General features: G+C 49.0%; 1 protein-coding gene across 6 annotated transcripts in view; it reads left to right on the top strand.

The window, feature by feature from the left end:
* The window catches only part of LOC139361431 (disco-interacting protein 2 homolog C-like), a 95671-nt gene that overhangs the window by 8008 nt on the left and 72422 nt on the right, over positions 1–15241 (top strand). For 3 of the 6 annotated variants that reach the window (XR_011619001.1, XM_071090025.1, XM_071090023.1), the window contains exons 2-3: positions 5661–5910; positions 7267–7415. The gene's annotated coding sequence lies outside the window, so the exon portion shown is untranslated. Of the gene's footprint in view, positions 1–4560; positions 5911–7266; positions 7416–15241 lie in introns of those variants that run through there. The other 3 variants (XM_071090024.1, XM_071090026.1, XM_071090027.1) reach the window with 3 other exon arrangements.

Here is a 15241-nt window from a genome sequence, read left to right as displayed (position 1 = left end):
GCTAACTATCATTCTACATCACAGGATTCAGAACAGGACCATTTTGGAGCAGACGCCTGTAATCGAGGAATTCCGCCTAGTCAGTTCACTTTAAACTTGTTTAAAATGTTTTCTTTATCCTAGTTGGCACCTGTGGCTATAGTTTGTTTTCACTGCTGAGGAATATTCCATGATGGAAACTGTAATTCATCTGTTTTTCATATCGGTGGACATTTGGATTATTTCGGGAGGGTGTGTATGTCTATTCAGCCTTCGTTTTTTCAGGATTTTTTGTAGAAGATAATGTAACAGTGTAACATCCTCTGCTACGGAGCCAACACGAACCCTGATTACAGCCACATAGACTCTCACGCCTTGTTACAAACGCACAGAACCATTTTCTTAAGTTGAAACACAGTAGCAGAACCTGAAGCCATGTGAACGGGTCCTCCGATCTTACACTTGGAATTCACTTTTTATTACTATGTCTGCTAATTAGGAAGCATATCAATTATACAGAAATCTGAGAATATAAAATTATATGTTTATGACAGAAAAAAAACTTATTTAATACTCCAGAACACATGGCTATGTTTTTCCCTCATGGCCCACCACTGTTTTCTTTGCTTGAAATGGGAAATGACATTTGAAGGCGGTTTTCTAGCCACTGTTAGCCTGGCATAGTTCTTCAGAGACAGAGGATGTAAAGCACATGGAAAATTTCTGTTTGTGGAATGTGATTTCCCGATCACCTCATTCAGGCTGCCGCTGCCTTCCCCTCTGGCCGCCTGCATCATGGGACGTCTGAGGAGGTCCCTGTTTCATCCTCTGGAAATTCGGAAAAGGAAGGAGAGGAGGGCGTACAGGGTGTGGTGCATTTGTGTTGGTCCTTCGAGGTTTTATTTGGAGTCTCGGCTGCCTTGTTGGTTCCTGCCTTTATGTCCCTAGCTCGTGGCTTTGTCCTTGTGTCTAACTCACAGGCAGACAGATGAAAAGGGAAGTTGTATTCAGCCAACAGCTTGATCTTATTCTCAAGGCTCAAATCGACTGGGTAATTGGAGACTTCTGTGCAAATGAGCATTTTTGGTTTTTAAACACGATGTCTTATTTGTACTTCAAATGGGTAACTGATTCTCTTGGAAAAAATATAGCCATAAAGCTGGTTCTTTAAAAAAAAAAAAAAAAAAAGGGAGTGGGTGCGAGAGAGTGGCTTAGAAATTACACCAGTAATGGTTGGGCGTTGTGGCTTACGCCTGTAATTCCAGCACTTTGAGAGGAGGAGGCAGGTGGATCCCCTGACGTTAGGAGCTTGAGACCAGCCTGGTCACCATGGTGAAACCCCGTCTGTACTGGAAATATGAAAATTAGCCGGGCATGGTGACAGGTACCTGTAATGCCAGCTACTTGGGAGGCTGAGGCAGGAGAATCACTTGTACCCGGGAGGCAGAGGTTGCAGTGAGCCGAGATCGCGCCACTGCCCTCGACCCTGGGCGACAGAGCAGAAACTCCATCTCAAAATAGAAAAAAAAAAAAACAAAAAAAACAAAAAAAACAAAAAAACCCGGTAATGGAAACCTGATTGCATCATCTGTGATGGAGATGGCAGATGGCTGTTGGACTGTTCTGTTTGTGTGATGATGATTATGGGAATATTTGTGCTGAAATTCACAGAACTGAACACTGTCCGCTCTACAGCAATTTTTAAAAAGCAGTAATATGCTCATTTTCAGTACTGTTTTTAATGGAAGATGGAGTTTGCAGATGATTCATTAGGGCAAGCCTGTCTCAGGAGTTGGTAGACGATTCGTTAGGGGCCTGTCTCAGGGCCCTTGGGTTGGGTTGGGTTGGGTTGGGTTGGATTGGGTTGGGTTGGGTTGAGTTTTGTTGGGTTGGAAAAGCATTTCCTATTGTGGGCAGTAGCATGGGGCATGAAAAGGATATCGCCAAGGAAACATGTAGAATCCTTTGAAGAAACATGTGTTCTAACTTCCTATAAGATAGAATTGGAATTTATAACGGTTTTGTTTTCTAGAGTCTTGGTAGAATAGGGAAGACAGTGTAATAAAAGCTAATTTTGAAATGAAGAATTTGAAAGATTTTTAACAACAATAGTTCTAGAAAGTCACCCTGGAAATGTTTTTAAAGATGTTCAGTAGCAATAGCTGTAGGAAGAGTCACCCTAGAGTTACTTCTTGAGCATTGGTTTCCTGGCTGTATCTTCCGACTTTCATTTTGAAGTTTTGCTGTGAGTTGGGGATGTGTGGGAATAGCCATCCCCAGGTGTTGGGTAGGAGTGGCCCTGCAGGGGGGTGCATGTGCCCCGAGGCCTGAGGCACTGTTCCAACCTAGCTTGGAACATGGGGACTCTTGTCAGTGGCTGGAGTAAGAGTACCAGCCTGGCAGGCTGGGGAAGCCCCGGGGTGGTCTGGGCACTGTCCTCCCTGCCTGCCGGACGGCAGCTGGAGGAGCTCGAAGGCTGCCTGCCTCGGGGCTGTCAGCGCAACAGCCCCTCCTGGCCCTGGAGCAAATTTAGGTCCATGAGTCTCTGCACGGGGACTTGCCTCCTGGGATCTCCGCCACTGTCCTGAGGGCCCTGATGCCACTTTCCTCGTGGGACCCAAGTCTCGGGCAGCTGCGACCCCAGATTCTGTTACTTTCTCTGCCGTCTCATTCCAGCATGAGTGCTCACCTCACTCAATGCAGAGCCTCAGGTTCCCTCAAGATCCCCAGAGATGGAATCTCCCAATTTAACAAGATAGTTGGTGACAAGATTTGAGCGACACTGATTTAACTCAGCTTCCAGAGTTTAAGTTCCCAAGACACAGTCCTGCTCCTTCCCTGGCCTCATCCTGTGTGGCTGGTGTGGATGCGGGGTTTCCGGAGGGTGGGGCTGAGGCAGGTCAGCAGCAGGGGGATGGCTCATTATTGATAGCTCAATGCCTTGAGGAGAACTAGGATTAATGAGCTTTATACGGTTGTAGGTTTGGGGTATATATATGTATATATATTTTTAAACGAATTGGATTTCACGTGGGGCAACCTACAGCAGTGTAGCCTCACCAGGTGCCCAGCAAGCCACCTGCTGACACTGTTACTGTGTGTGTTCCCGTCATCCCACGAGGTGGACACGGTTATCACCACATTTTTCTGACATGAAACTTGGAGAGGAGAGGGTTTAGGAAACTCCTGAAGCCACACTGTCAGCGGGACCCGGGTGGTCTGGCCTTAGACCCTGCACTGTTTGCCCCTCGCCACGCTGTCAGCAGACCCGGGTGGTCTGGCCTTAGAACTCACGCTGGTCGCCCTTCCTTGCCACGTTGTGGGGTTTTTCCTGCTTCTGGGCAGCATTTGATACCTTGTGAAACAAGACAGAGACTTACTATGAGTGGATATGCCATTATCTGAGATCCAGAACGTTTCCTGGACCTGGCGTTGCCGATGTCATGTAAGGGGAGGTAAAAACATTTTCATTGTGGTCATTGGGGCTCCTGAAATGGTGTTTTTCCCAGTGAAAATTGACTCATAAAAATCTGTTAACTCAATACTATGTGAACAGAAGAAGTGTGTTGGGCTCCAGTTAAATGTCTGAGAGCCACAGAAGTAAATGAGGACACCTTCCGAACACAGCCTCCCGGAGGAGGCCAAGGACGTTTGCCTGGAGGGTTTGCCATGAAGCAGGACTCGGGCAGGGCTGGTCTGCCTGGAGAGGCCTCTGCCATGATGCACGTTAGTTGAAGTAGTTGAGGGGTAGTGGCGTGAGGTCAGTGGTCCCCGAGGAAGCCCCTAGCAAAGCCGGTTGCCGTGGGATGGAAAACTGCCATTCAGTGGCTGTAATCCTGGCTTCACGGGGCTGACGTACAATCCTGCACTTGGATACTTGGATTCCAGCCAGGTCAGATGGTTGTACCTTGGAGGGGCGTTTGTGTCAGTAGAGAGCAGAGTGGTGGTTCCCAGAGGCTGGGAAAGGACAGAGGTGAGGCCCCTGAAGGACGCTGGTCTTCCTGGTTTAGGGGTTTGGGGCTCAGCCACCTTCCTGTGTCTGTGTAAATTATACCCAGGATCATTTTCACTCGCCCCACTTTAGTTGAGCATTAGAGATTCAGGATGTGTGTGCCCACGTCACCTGGGCCGTGATCCTGGAGTTGGGTGAGACTGATTCCCGGGTTTATAGAATTACTCTGGGATTATTAAAAACAAAAGCACTTGAGGCATTCATAATGCTATTTCCTGAACATAATTTATGTTCAGTTCTTCAGAAACATTTGTCTGAGGAAGCATCTATAATTTTTGTTTTCTGCCACTCACTGCTAGAAAGCATTGTGCAACACTCAAGTGAGTGGCATTATTCCTCTCCTTCCACCATGCAAGTAAGATTAAAGGTACCTCTGGCTCCCCTCAGTCTTCTCACCTGCAGGACGCCTGGCGTGGCAGTGTGCTGCCTTCCGTCTTGCTTCTGGGGAGAATTAGTCGTGTTTGTGTGTGCTGCTCAGCTCAGCCTGGTACCGTTGTGTGGGTGAGGAGCTTGGTTGCTAGGTGACCCTCCCAGGCCTGCCTCCCACCTCCCTAGGCCTTGTTCTAAACTGACAGATAAACAGTGTGTTTTGGAAGAGGACAGCAGCAGGGCAGGAGCGAGTTTGTTCAGACTTTCTCCTTGCACTGACATTTGAGCCCTCATCCAGCCTGGGCCCTTCTACAGAGCTGTCTTTGTGTGTTGCAAATCACTCCCTCCCAGTAACCGTGCTTTCAGAGGTTTGGAAATGTGACTTAACTCATCTTCAATTTAAAGCGTACTATTAAATTTGAATGTTGAAACTGATGTATTTTATGGCCTTTATTTGATTTCTCTTGATTTTTTTTCCCCATATGAGACATTGCATCTTAAGGGAGACAGCCTGGTGTTGGCCTCCTTTCCTAAGGATGGAGGTGAATTCTGAAAGCCCTTTATGTAGGCAGCGAAATAATCAGGGAACCGTTATTATAGCTATGCCTGTCCATGTAAAGCGAGCACAAGGCATAAGCAGAAAAAAGTGCAGCCCAGGTGCAAGGTGAGCCCTAATGTTGCCTGTGCCTCGCCTCCCCGCCTTGAGGAACGGAAGTGCAAGCGCAGGTGGTTGAGGTAGCCTCCAAGCCCAGCCTGCGCCCCCCTCACATCCCTCTGCATCTGCAGGGGCACAGGCCGTGCTTCCATCCCTCGCTCAGTGCCAGGACTGATGCGTCAGGAACAGGGGGTGCTGTCTGCCCCTTGTTCGGTGCCAGGGATGATCGGTCAGGATCCCTCATGCTCAACTGGTCCTCACGTTTTCATCACCAGCCTCTTGCTGGTAACGGGCTTGTTATTACCTTGGTATGTGTTGTGGGGCGGTGCTCAGTCCTCCGAGGGAGGGAATTGGCCCGTAGACGATTCACATTCAACAGGACCAGGGAATGGGTTCTTGTTCCATGTCCTGGATCCCAGGAAGCCTTTGTCCTGGACCCTGTAACCCCCGGCGTCTTCCTGAGAAACGCTGGTGCCACTGGAGCACAGCCCGGCCCCCTCCAGTTTCTCCGCTTTGTAGCTGCACTTGTGTTTAGCAGGTCTTCCAGGACTTAGACGCTGCTTGGTGTGAGCCAGGTTTTGTGTAGAAAGAGGACAGGTCCGAGCTGGCAACCAACCAGCCCAGAACTATCTTTTATGCTTCCAGATTCTGTGGCCAAAAACTTACCCGTGGACATTGAGGGTGATGCACTTCTGCTCCAAGACGTCTGTGGACTCAGCTAGAGGGATGGAAAGGATATGGAGCCTCTTCACTCTTGGCCTGGGCCTGGACCTGCTGTGTAGCCTCTCAGTGGCACCAGGGCCCCCTTGTGTCACAGCAGTCTCAGGTTGGTGGCACTGCCCCAGGATGTCCCAGGCTTCATGATGTCCAGGCTCCTCTGGCATGGCGGCCTCAGGTGGGTGGCACTGCTCTGATGGACGTCCCAGGCTTCATGATGGTAGGGGCTCCTTGTGCCATGGCGGCCTCCGGATGGTGGCACTGCCCCAGGGTGTCCCAGGCTCCAAGGCCAGTGTTCTGTCCAGCGATGGGAAGTTGTACTGTAAGGTCTAGTATCGGAAGATGCCTGGGGTGCTATCCTTCAGAGTGGTCCTACACTCACCACAAATCAAGCCAGGGGAGGCCCTGCCAGAATTTGCAGCTGTGTTTCAGGTCGTTCCACAAGGCCTCTTTTATTTTGGCCTAGTCATGTATATAATTCTTTATCTCTTTGATGTTTTTGAGACAGGCAAAAAAACCCTTTTTGTTGCCCAGGCAGTGGTGTGAGCACAGCTTACTACAGCCTCAACCTCCCAGGCTCAAGCGATCCTCCTGCCTCAGTCTCCTGGGTAGCCAGGACCCACAGGCACATGTTCCACGTGTCCTCATGCCTGACTTATTTTTGTATTTTTTGTAGAGATGGAGTTTTGCAATGTTGCCCAGGCTGGACTCGAACTCCTGGACTTAAGCAGTCCAGCTGCCTCAGCCTCCCAAAGTACTGAGATCACAGGCATGAGCCACTGTGCCTGGCCAAGTGTGTTTCTAATTTCAAAATTAAGAGGACCCAGAGTCAGTTAATTGCGTCTCTACTGGAACATGCTACTTATAGTACATTAGGAAAAATCCAGAACTTGGAAAAGGACAGACACAGCCCTTCGAGGTTGTCTGATGAACCCCTGGGGTCTTGAACCATCTGGAGGGATGTACCGTGTCAGACTCACTGTTGTCGACGGGCTGAAGCCCAGGTTTCATGACGTTATGTGTCGGCTTGTAGTACTTTCTCTGGCAGAGATGCGAGTGACTTCGCTCAGTGAGAGGCTCATCTCAGGGACTTCATGACCTGAGGGACAGCAGCCTGTTTGAGCTAATCGAGCAATCCCGCACTACCCTTATTTTCTGAAACGCCTATGAGTGACTTCTCACACGGTCTTTGAAGCGGCTTCATGCCCGCGCTCCTTGGTAATGATCGAATGCTTTTTTTGACCCCTCGTCCCCTTTCTTTGGGGTGTTCCAGTCTCAATTCTCATGTGTTCTGCTACGGGAATTTCTGAAGCTGCTGAGTGTAGAAATCACTGAGGAGTCTGTGCTCCCACCCCTGTGAGTCTTCCAGGCATCATCCTCTCCGAGGCTTGGTGAGGTGGCGTCCATGGCACACCGAGGAGGCTGTGCTCCTGTCCCCCATGAGCTTTCCAGGCGTCCTCCTCTCCCCTCCGGGGGGACAGGAGGAACCTTTCAAACCCTTCTTAAACTTGTATTCATGTCTTTATTTTAACAGATTTCTTTGCATCGTCTCCCTTATCCAGAAGTGAGGGTGAATGCTGAGTTATTCACGGGAGTCAAGAAACCACACGCAGCCCAAAGAGACGTTTGTTTCCCTGGAGTGATTTGTGTGTGTTCACCTTAAAATGCAACTTAGTAAAACAGGTGTGTTTTGAGGAATGACTTTAAATTACCCAGGTAAAAATGTGACAGTTAAATTTCATCGTCTGTGCGGGTGTCCACAACCCCCTTCTGTGATTGCGTGTGAGTTTGTGACTTGTGGTTATTTTTGAAGAAAGAAAATCTGCTACTGAGGACTTCAGAGGGTGTGCTGGGATTGTGTAGGGTGGACATCGGGGGCTTCAGTGTGTGGCTTCCTTGAAGAGGTTCAAATTAAGGCTGAGAGTCCCTACTCCAAAATGCTCTGAAACCTGAAACATTCCGAGCTTTCCCATGACACTTGAAGGAAATACTCTTCAGAGCACTTTGGATTTCAGGCTGGGGATGCTCAACTGGAAAGTGAAATATTGCAAGACCCTTCTGGCCCCAGGAGCTTGGATAAGGACATGGAGGGGGCCTGTGCAGGTGTCCCTGGTGTGTGAGGCAGCCTGGGCTCGCTGGACTGGTTTTTGTAGGAGCCACAGAAGGGAAAGAGGGCCAAAGTGGCCATGCCTGACTCCTGAGAAGGCTGAACCAGAAGGAGGTGGGCACGGAGGGCAGCAGTTGAGTCCCCAGCGTCCGGGGCTCCTGTCCCTGGTGGAGTTGAGAGCCTCCTCTAGTTGTGGCCTCTCCCCTGTCAGCAGCCACTGAGGCCTGAAGGGAGAGGGGGCTGAGGAGAGGAGGGAAGGATAGGCCTGCTTCTGGAGAGGGCCGGCGTCGGCCTGTGCTAGCCTCATGTGCTACTCCGGCATCCAGGGTGCACGGCCGTGCCTCGTGGTGTAGTGGTTCCTGGGATGCATAGCACTCTTGTCTGCAGTAACGTCTTTGTCTCCAACCCTTGGAGGCAAGTTACCTTTTTCCCCAGTGAAAAGAGGTAGAAAATCTTATAGAAATGCATTTGCTCTAATGTCTGTTTTCCGATAAGAAGTGGTCGCTTAGGCTAAATCTTTGGGAGGTCAAGACAGGAGGATCACTTGAGGTGAAGGGGTTGAAGATCAGCCTGGACAACATAGCAAGACCCCATCTGTATAACAGAAAAATTAGCTGAGTGTGGTGGTGCGTGCCTGTGGTCCCTGCTACTCTGGAGGCTGAGGTGGGAAGATCACTTAAGGCTACAGTGAGCTGCGATTGCTCTGCTGTACTCCAATCTTGGCGACAGAGCCAAGACCCTGTCTCAAAGAAAAGTTAAAAAAAAAAAAAAAATCCAGAAATGTCATTTTCTTTTTAAATCATCCCAAAAGAAAAACCTTTTTTTCTAAGAATGTGAAGGGTAACTGATACGATTCTTTCCTTGCATTGTTTCTCCTTTTCAAATATTTACAGTAGTCCGTCCACATCATCTCTCATCTCTCATCTCATTACAGAGCAGCAGGTTTCTTTGAGGTTAGTGGTGTTTCTCTGTGTTGCACCTTGGAGAACAGCCAGCATGAAACCTCTTACCACGATCATGCGCATTGTTTGTAGTCTCAATTAAAATCCTCTCCAGAGACGCCTGTGCTACTTATAATAGCAGAACTTTGGTTGCGGTGAAATGTGCATTCAGCTAACGGTTTTAAGTTCATATCTGAGATGATGCTGTATAATTCATGAAGCATATGGGATCAGTAATGATTGATGATAATTCTGGCTGATGTCATTTAGAGGATATTTTTCACTTCAAATTAAAACTTCCTTCGCGATAGTCATTTTGGGATTCATTTAACTATGTGCTTTATTTCATAGCTCAAATTTTCATTAGTCATTTCATAACACAGGATTTTGAAAGCAGACTTGGCAAAATCTTTCTAACAAAATGTTTGCTTCTGACGTCCCAAGGAACAGCACTCAGAATTGCTGGTAACTGTGGTACATTTTAAGGCTGATGATAGAAGTCACTTGAACGGGAAGGGCTGCTTTGTGAGGCAGATGGGGTTTGAACCCCAACCCTCCTGATACACCAGGCCTGACCCTGGCCTTCTCTCCTCTCCACTGGGAGATGAGAAGGGTGCCAGCATCCACCTCACAGGCCGTCCTGAGAACCTGGGACTAAGGGCTTGTGTTCCTCTTGCAGGTGGCGCAGATGTGGGAGCTTGACGATATACACACTGCAGGCTGCCAGTGTCGGGGTAATCCAGTTTTAGTCATAAAGGTGGGATTTGCTTTGCTCCCCTGCAGACCAGGTGCAGTGCTGCTGTTGTAGCAAGTGTGTGGATCCTCTTGGGTGGTCCTCAGGTGGACAAGGAGTCACCGATTCGGATTCCCAGTGTTAGATATGAGGGGACCAAGGACCTCATGTGTTCAGAGGGGAGGAGTAAAAAGCTTCCCTTGTAATTCCAGGACTGTCTATCCCAGGAATGCCAAACCACTGGCTTTCACCTGATGCTGCCATAGGTGACACTGTATGGAAATGAGGACTCATATTTCGCATACCTGAGCCAGTACCCATCTCCCTCCAGGGCCGTGGCCGAGCCCTCCTGATTTTGCTGGGTTTCCAGCCTGGGGATCTGTAAGCCCAGTAACGTCTCTGGTCTCGGCCCCCGCTCCCCGTGGGGACAGGAGATGGCTTCAAGAGGCTGGTGATGAATGCCTGAATGAAGTCGACTTGTGACTGCAGTTCTGTCTAAGGGCCTCCCCGGGTGTTAGATGTCAGTAAATGACACCTGTGTGTGGATCTCATGTGATGAGAGAAACAGTGGGGGAAACCAAAGCTTGTGGAGTCTGCAGGTTCTGGACTTGGGGTTGTGTGCACCTGTGTACTTGGTGAGGGGTGTGATGTCTGGAATGAGTGTGCAGGTGTGTCACGTTTGTGCGTGTGTGGTGAGTGTATTTAGCAGGTGTGGGTCAAGTGAGCATGTTCATGTGTGTCGTATCTATTTGAGGGTGTGTGTGAAGTGTGTACACGCATCATATTTGGTGAGTGTATTTGAGGTTGTGTATGGAGTGCATACATGCGTTTGCACGTCTAGTATTGGGTGAAGGGGTGGCATGTGTGGAGTAAGCATGCACACGTGTGTGCTGTGTGTGGGGTTTCTACGTGGTCCTCCCCTGAGCCTGCTCCTGGGCCCTGCTGTCCTGGCAGCTTTACAGTTTGGTGTGTCTTTGATTCCAGAAGATTCTGCAACCAAATTCTGAAGCTGTGATCACAAACTTGCAGCCCTGGAGGACGCTGGTTCATGGAGCCAGCACTTGGGTCTCTGTGCTGGCCTCTCCCTGGGCTCTGTCCACAGAAGAGCATGTCTGATGATTGAGCTGTGCGGGTCTGTGGCTCCCCAGCCTCAAGTCAGCCCTCAGTTCTGTCCCGCCTCTGTTTTTCTTGCTGAGGGGCTCCGGGAAGTGGTGCCTGGGATGCCGTTTTCACCCTGGGGTTGCTTCGCCAGCTGCCCAGGTGCTGGCTGCCTGAGCTCTGCTGCCATTCTGGGTGGACGGGGCTGTCACGGGGCCATGCCTGAGCACCTGTGGGAAGGCAAGGTTAGGAAGTGCCAGAGGTGAGTGGCTTCATCCCACACTTGATTTTTTGGAAAGTTCTGGATCTCATATTTTTCCCTAAGGGAAGTTAGAAACTGAGTTTCTCTTTAGGGGAACGTCTTTGCAGCGTCTGTTGTTTGAATGTTCTCCAGGTGTGGAATACTCGGGGCCGTGTGTGTTTGGGAACATCCGTGTCCTGAGCGAATTCAGTAGGGAATGGAGAGAGGCCTCCTGTCAGCTTGGCCTCTGTTTCCAGCTTGTTGAGAGTTGATGGCTGCTGGTATTCCAGGGAGAGTAAAACACTGGGCGGTGTGGGGTGGGAACGTTCCCTCTGACAAGGTCAGTGGGAAAGCATCTAAACAAACGTCGCTGTTCTCCGGGCTCCTCGGGGTCGAGCTTGTTTTGTGGTGTTGAGGGAAAGCTACCCTTGTTCCTGTTCCTCACCATTTGAAAGGTGTCCAGGGCTCGTTCCTCTGGGGAAGTGATGTGCGTGAGTGGGGGTCAGGTCGCAGGCTCCGAGGTTATTTGGGACCTGTCAACTGATTTCCTGAACACACAGGTGCTTGGTAAAGATGTTCCTGATTAGCTAAAACATGTCAACAGGACGTGATAGCTGGTGGTGGTTTAAAGCCTATCACAATTTTCCTGATACTTTTTAAATGCCTGTTGAATAAGGGAGGATTCACGTATTTTTGTTTTCCTGTCTGCATACTTGATATTTTGTTTTTTGTTTTTTATGTGGATGTGCAGTTAACAGGATTTAGAAGCAGTCTCAGCCCTGGGGAGACTTCAGGGCCACCTCAGTCAGTGCTGAAGGGAAGCAGGGATTTGGGGGCTATCTCCTCCATAGGACAGACACCAAGGGCTAGAGGTCAGCAATCTCAGTGAGGTCACAAAGACGGGCACAACCAGCACCCTGGCCTATATGCCTCTCCTTCACATTTGTCTCTGCTCAAACTGCTCTCCTGGGTCATCACGGGTGATCTCTAGGCGCGTGCTTGCTTCTTGTAGAAGTGGTGTCTGGCTGTGGTCAGTGTGGGCCCTCAGGACTTCCATGTTTTTGGCTCACATCAATATTGGACAGTGGTGTTTGTTTTGAAGTGGTAGATCCGGTGGATTTTGGCTTTACCAATTCATTTCATTCCTGTTCTCCTAGATATAATACCTGTTCGTAAGACACATGTTTTCCTAGGTGCTGGGGCCCTATCATAATCCACGTGTTCTCCTAGGTGCTGGGACCCTCTTGTAAGCCGCATGTTCTCCTAGGCGCTGGGACCCTATTGTAAACTGTATGTGAGGGATCTCGGAGGTGCTCCTTATGAGGATCCAATACCTGACCTGAGGTGGAACAGTTGCAATTCAAAACCAGCCCCCAGAAAAATTGTCTTCCATGAAACCCATCCCTGGTGCAAAAAGGCTGGGGGACAGCTGGTCTAACGCGGGCTAAGATTTCAGTAGATTTTTGGACTTGGGCCTCAGTTGAGGATTAGATTTTGAAAGGTGGGGATTGAAGGCTTCTACAGCGCAGGTTTTCATCTCCAGTGGGGCCTGGGCAGAACTGGGTAGAACTGACCCAGAACATGACTAGTCAGGCTGGCTCACTGCCTGCGTCCTGTGTGTGCAGCCTTGCTGTTTATTCAATTGTCTCGTGGTATGGATTCCATCCACAGCCTCAGAGTAGTGGAACCCATTACTTCAAGGCTGATCTTATTTAACTTTATCAAAAAAGACATGAAAATCATTTAGTATAAATCTTCCAGATAGCTGTATCCTTTCTTTTCCCAGAGGCTTTTAAGTATTGCAACTTAAAAATCTTCAAAAATAACTTTAAAGGAAAACCTCTAAGTACATTTTTGATGAGCACCCTTGACAGCTTTAATATGTGGAGTAAATTCCCTTGACTTTTGTATTGCTAGAAACTCGTTCATGTTTGTAGAAGACTTTGTATTTTGTCAACAGTGGCCACTGTTCGGTGACCATCATACCTGCCGTGGTCTCATTTAGAAAGTTGGATGTGGATGTATTAACTTTTCAGACACAAAAACACATGGGCTGTTCATTTCTGGTTTTGATTTTTTTGTTTTTTTTTTCCCCTCAGCTGAATTCAAGAAAGGGAAACAAGCAGACAGAGTAAGTACCAGAAAGCGTCTAAGTTCTTGGGTGGGGGATCCTACTATGGTGTTGGATTGTGTTCTGCCAGACATCACTCCTCAAAAAGTTGACCCTGAAAGGGCTGGCATTGCCCTCACCCTGCAACATTCGTCTATCTCACCAGAGAATGAAGAATCTGCCAGAGTACTGTGAGTCAAATTCAGTCAGAACTCGATTAAATAAGAGGCTTTGTCTCAAAGGCCAAAACATGAGGACACATTTTTAATTTTATTTATTTTTATTTTTTTATTTTTTATTTTTGAGATGGAGTCTCGCTCTGTCGCCCAGGCTGGAGTGCAGTGGCGTGATCTTGGCTCACTGCAAACTCTGCCTCTCAGCTTCACTCCTCTCTTCTGCCTCAGCCTCCCGAGTAGCTGGGACTACAGGTGCCCGCTACCACGCCTGGCTAATTTTTTGTATTTTTGGTAGAGACGGGGGTTTCACCGTGTTAGCCGGGATGGTCTCGGTCGCCTGACCTTGTGATCCGCCTGCCTCCTCCTCCCAAAGTGCTGGGATTACAAGCGTGAGCCGCCGCACCCGGCCGAAAACATGTTTCTTTACTGCCTCAGTCCTCAGTTGGGTAGTATGTTCTTTGTCTTGAAAGGCGCGCTCTGCGAGATGGGAATCTTCCGGTTGCTTACTTAGGGAATCCTGCCGGCTGTCATTGACTGGAGAGCGCAGTTTCCTGGCTGCCCTGGTCTTTGAGGGGAGGGAGACTGAGGGGTCATTTTCCTACCTGGACCAACATGTTTATTAAACCTGGCTTGTGGATCCTTTGGATCTTTTTATGAAGGAAAAGCCACTTCTGTGACTTTCAGATGAGTGGAAGTCATGTTAACAGAAATAAATAAATAAATAAATAAATAAATTTTGGCTACTATGGAGAAGTTTTGTCCTTGTGACCTGTGAATACAGTCACGGGAGAGCAGAATGTTCACGGTGTGGGTGCTTACAGTGTACATGTAGAGTCACATTCTTCACTAGTATTACATTAAAAAGTGACAAATAAGAGAAAAATATTTTGCTCATTACAACCTCGGTAAGAAGCTGGCAGTACTCTTGTTTTTGGAAGGGTGTGAAGGGAATATTGAGAAAGTATCATCAACGTTAGACTCACCCACTCTGCAAATCCTGGGCCGGCTCGCGTGAAGACCCCGTGATGGAAAGATGCACCCTTCTGCCAGGAAGGAGGTGAATCTTTGTAGCACTCAGGACGCATGGTTCATCTCTATATAAAGGCAGAGTGTGAAACGCCATGGAGGCTGAGAGAAGAGATGTAGTTAGCAAGTATGAGTGAGAAGTTTGGGGCTTGTTAGCACCTGGTGTGTGTGCAGCAAGCTTTGCTATCTGCACACGTGTGATCCTTAGAACCCTGGCGTGTGGAGCCATGAGGCTGTCGAGGGCCCCAGCTCCCAGCAGGCTGAGGAGTTCCCTGTTACCACCAGGAGAACCGTGATTGAAGGCTGTCACTCAATCCCAAGTCCCGGAAGGGGCTCCTTTCAGAGAGGAAAACACCCCTAGAGCCTCGGACAGAATTCAGTGATTTTTCTTATGATGTTGCTTAGATTTCGCAAACATGAAACCAAGAACATATTTCAGAATGCTTATGGTTCTTTTGTAACCATGGAAACAAAGTAATTTGCAGTCCATGGACAGTTTGCAGAAGCTGAACTGCCTACAGCATGAGCACAGCGCTCTCCCTACCGCCCTGGGCCTTGCTCCCGTTTGCTGGGGAGGCTTTGCAGAGCCTTTTGGCTGGGATACCTCTCCCATGTCCCATGTTGCTACCCCTGGTCACAGCCATACTACTGGGCACCTGTGCCGTGAGGACACTGAGTGGACACGGGGCCGCGGGGCAGCAGTTGGTCATGAGGTGGCATCCACATGGTCCGAAACAGGTTTCTGTTCATTAAGAATGATCGTTGCAATAAAAACATAGAGTGAAAGAAAACCCTCTACTGACCTGAGAATGCGTCAGCTGAGTTGGATGGGGAAGTGCAGTGAGGAAGGTGAGGACTGAAAGGAAACGAAGGAGGGAGAGGAAAGGAGAGAAGGGAAGTGAAAGTGGGAGGGAGGATGGGAGTGAAGAGGGAGATGGAGGAGGAGGAAGAAGAGAGAGGGCGGTGGGCAGGAGCCTGGGAAATGAGTCCCAGAGTCGGTTCCTGACCGTCATGGGTTCGTCAGAGCTGGTCTTCCAGGAGAGGTGGCCTGGGAGGGCTGACCCTTAGGAAGTTAGG

The sequence above is a fragment of the Macaca nemestrina genome, unplaced genomic scaffold, assembly GCF_043159975.1.
Source record: "Macaca nemestrina isolate mMacNem1 unplaced genomic scaffold, mMacNem.hap1 Scaffold_49, whole genome shotgun sequence".
In the NCBI taxonomy this organism is placed as follows: Eukaryota; Metazoa; Chordata; class Mammalia; order Primates; family Cercopithecidae; genus Macaca; species Macaca nemestrina.
Note: the sequence above shows the minus strand (reverse complement) of the source record. Positions and strands in the feature narration are given on the sequence as shown.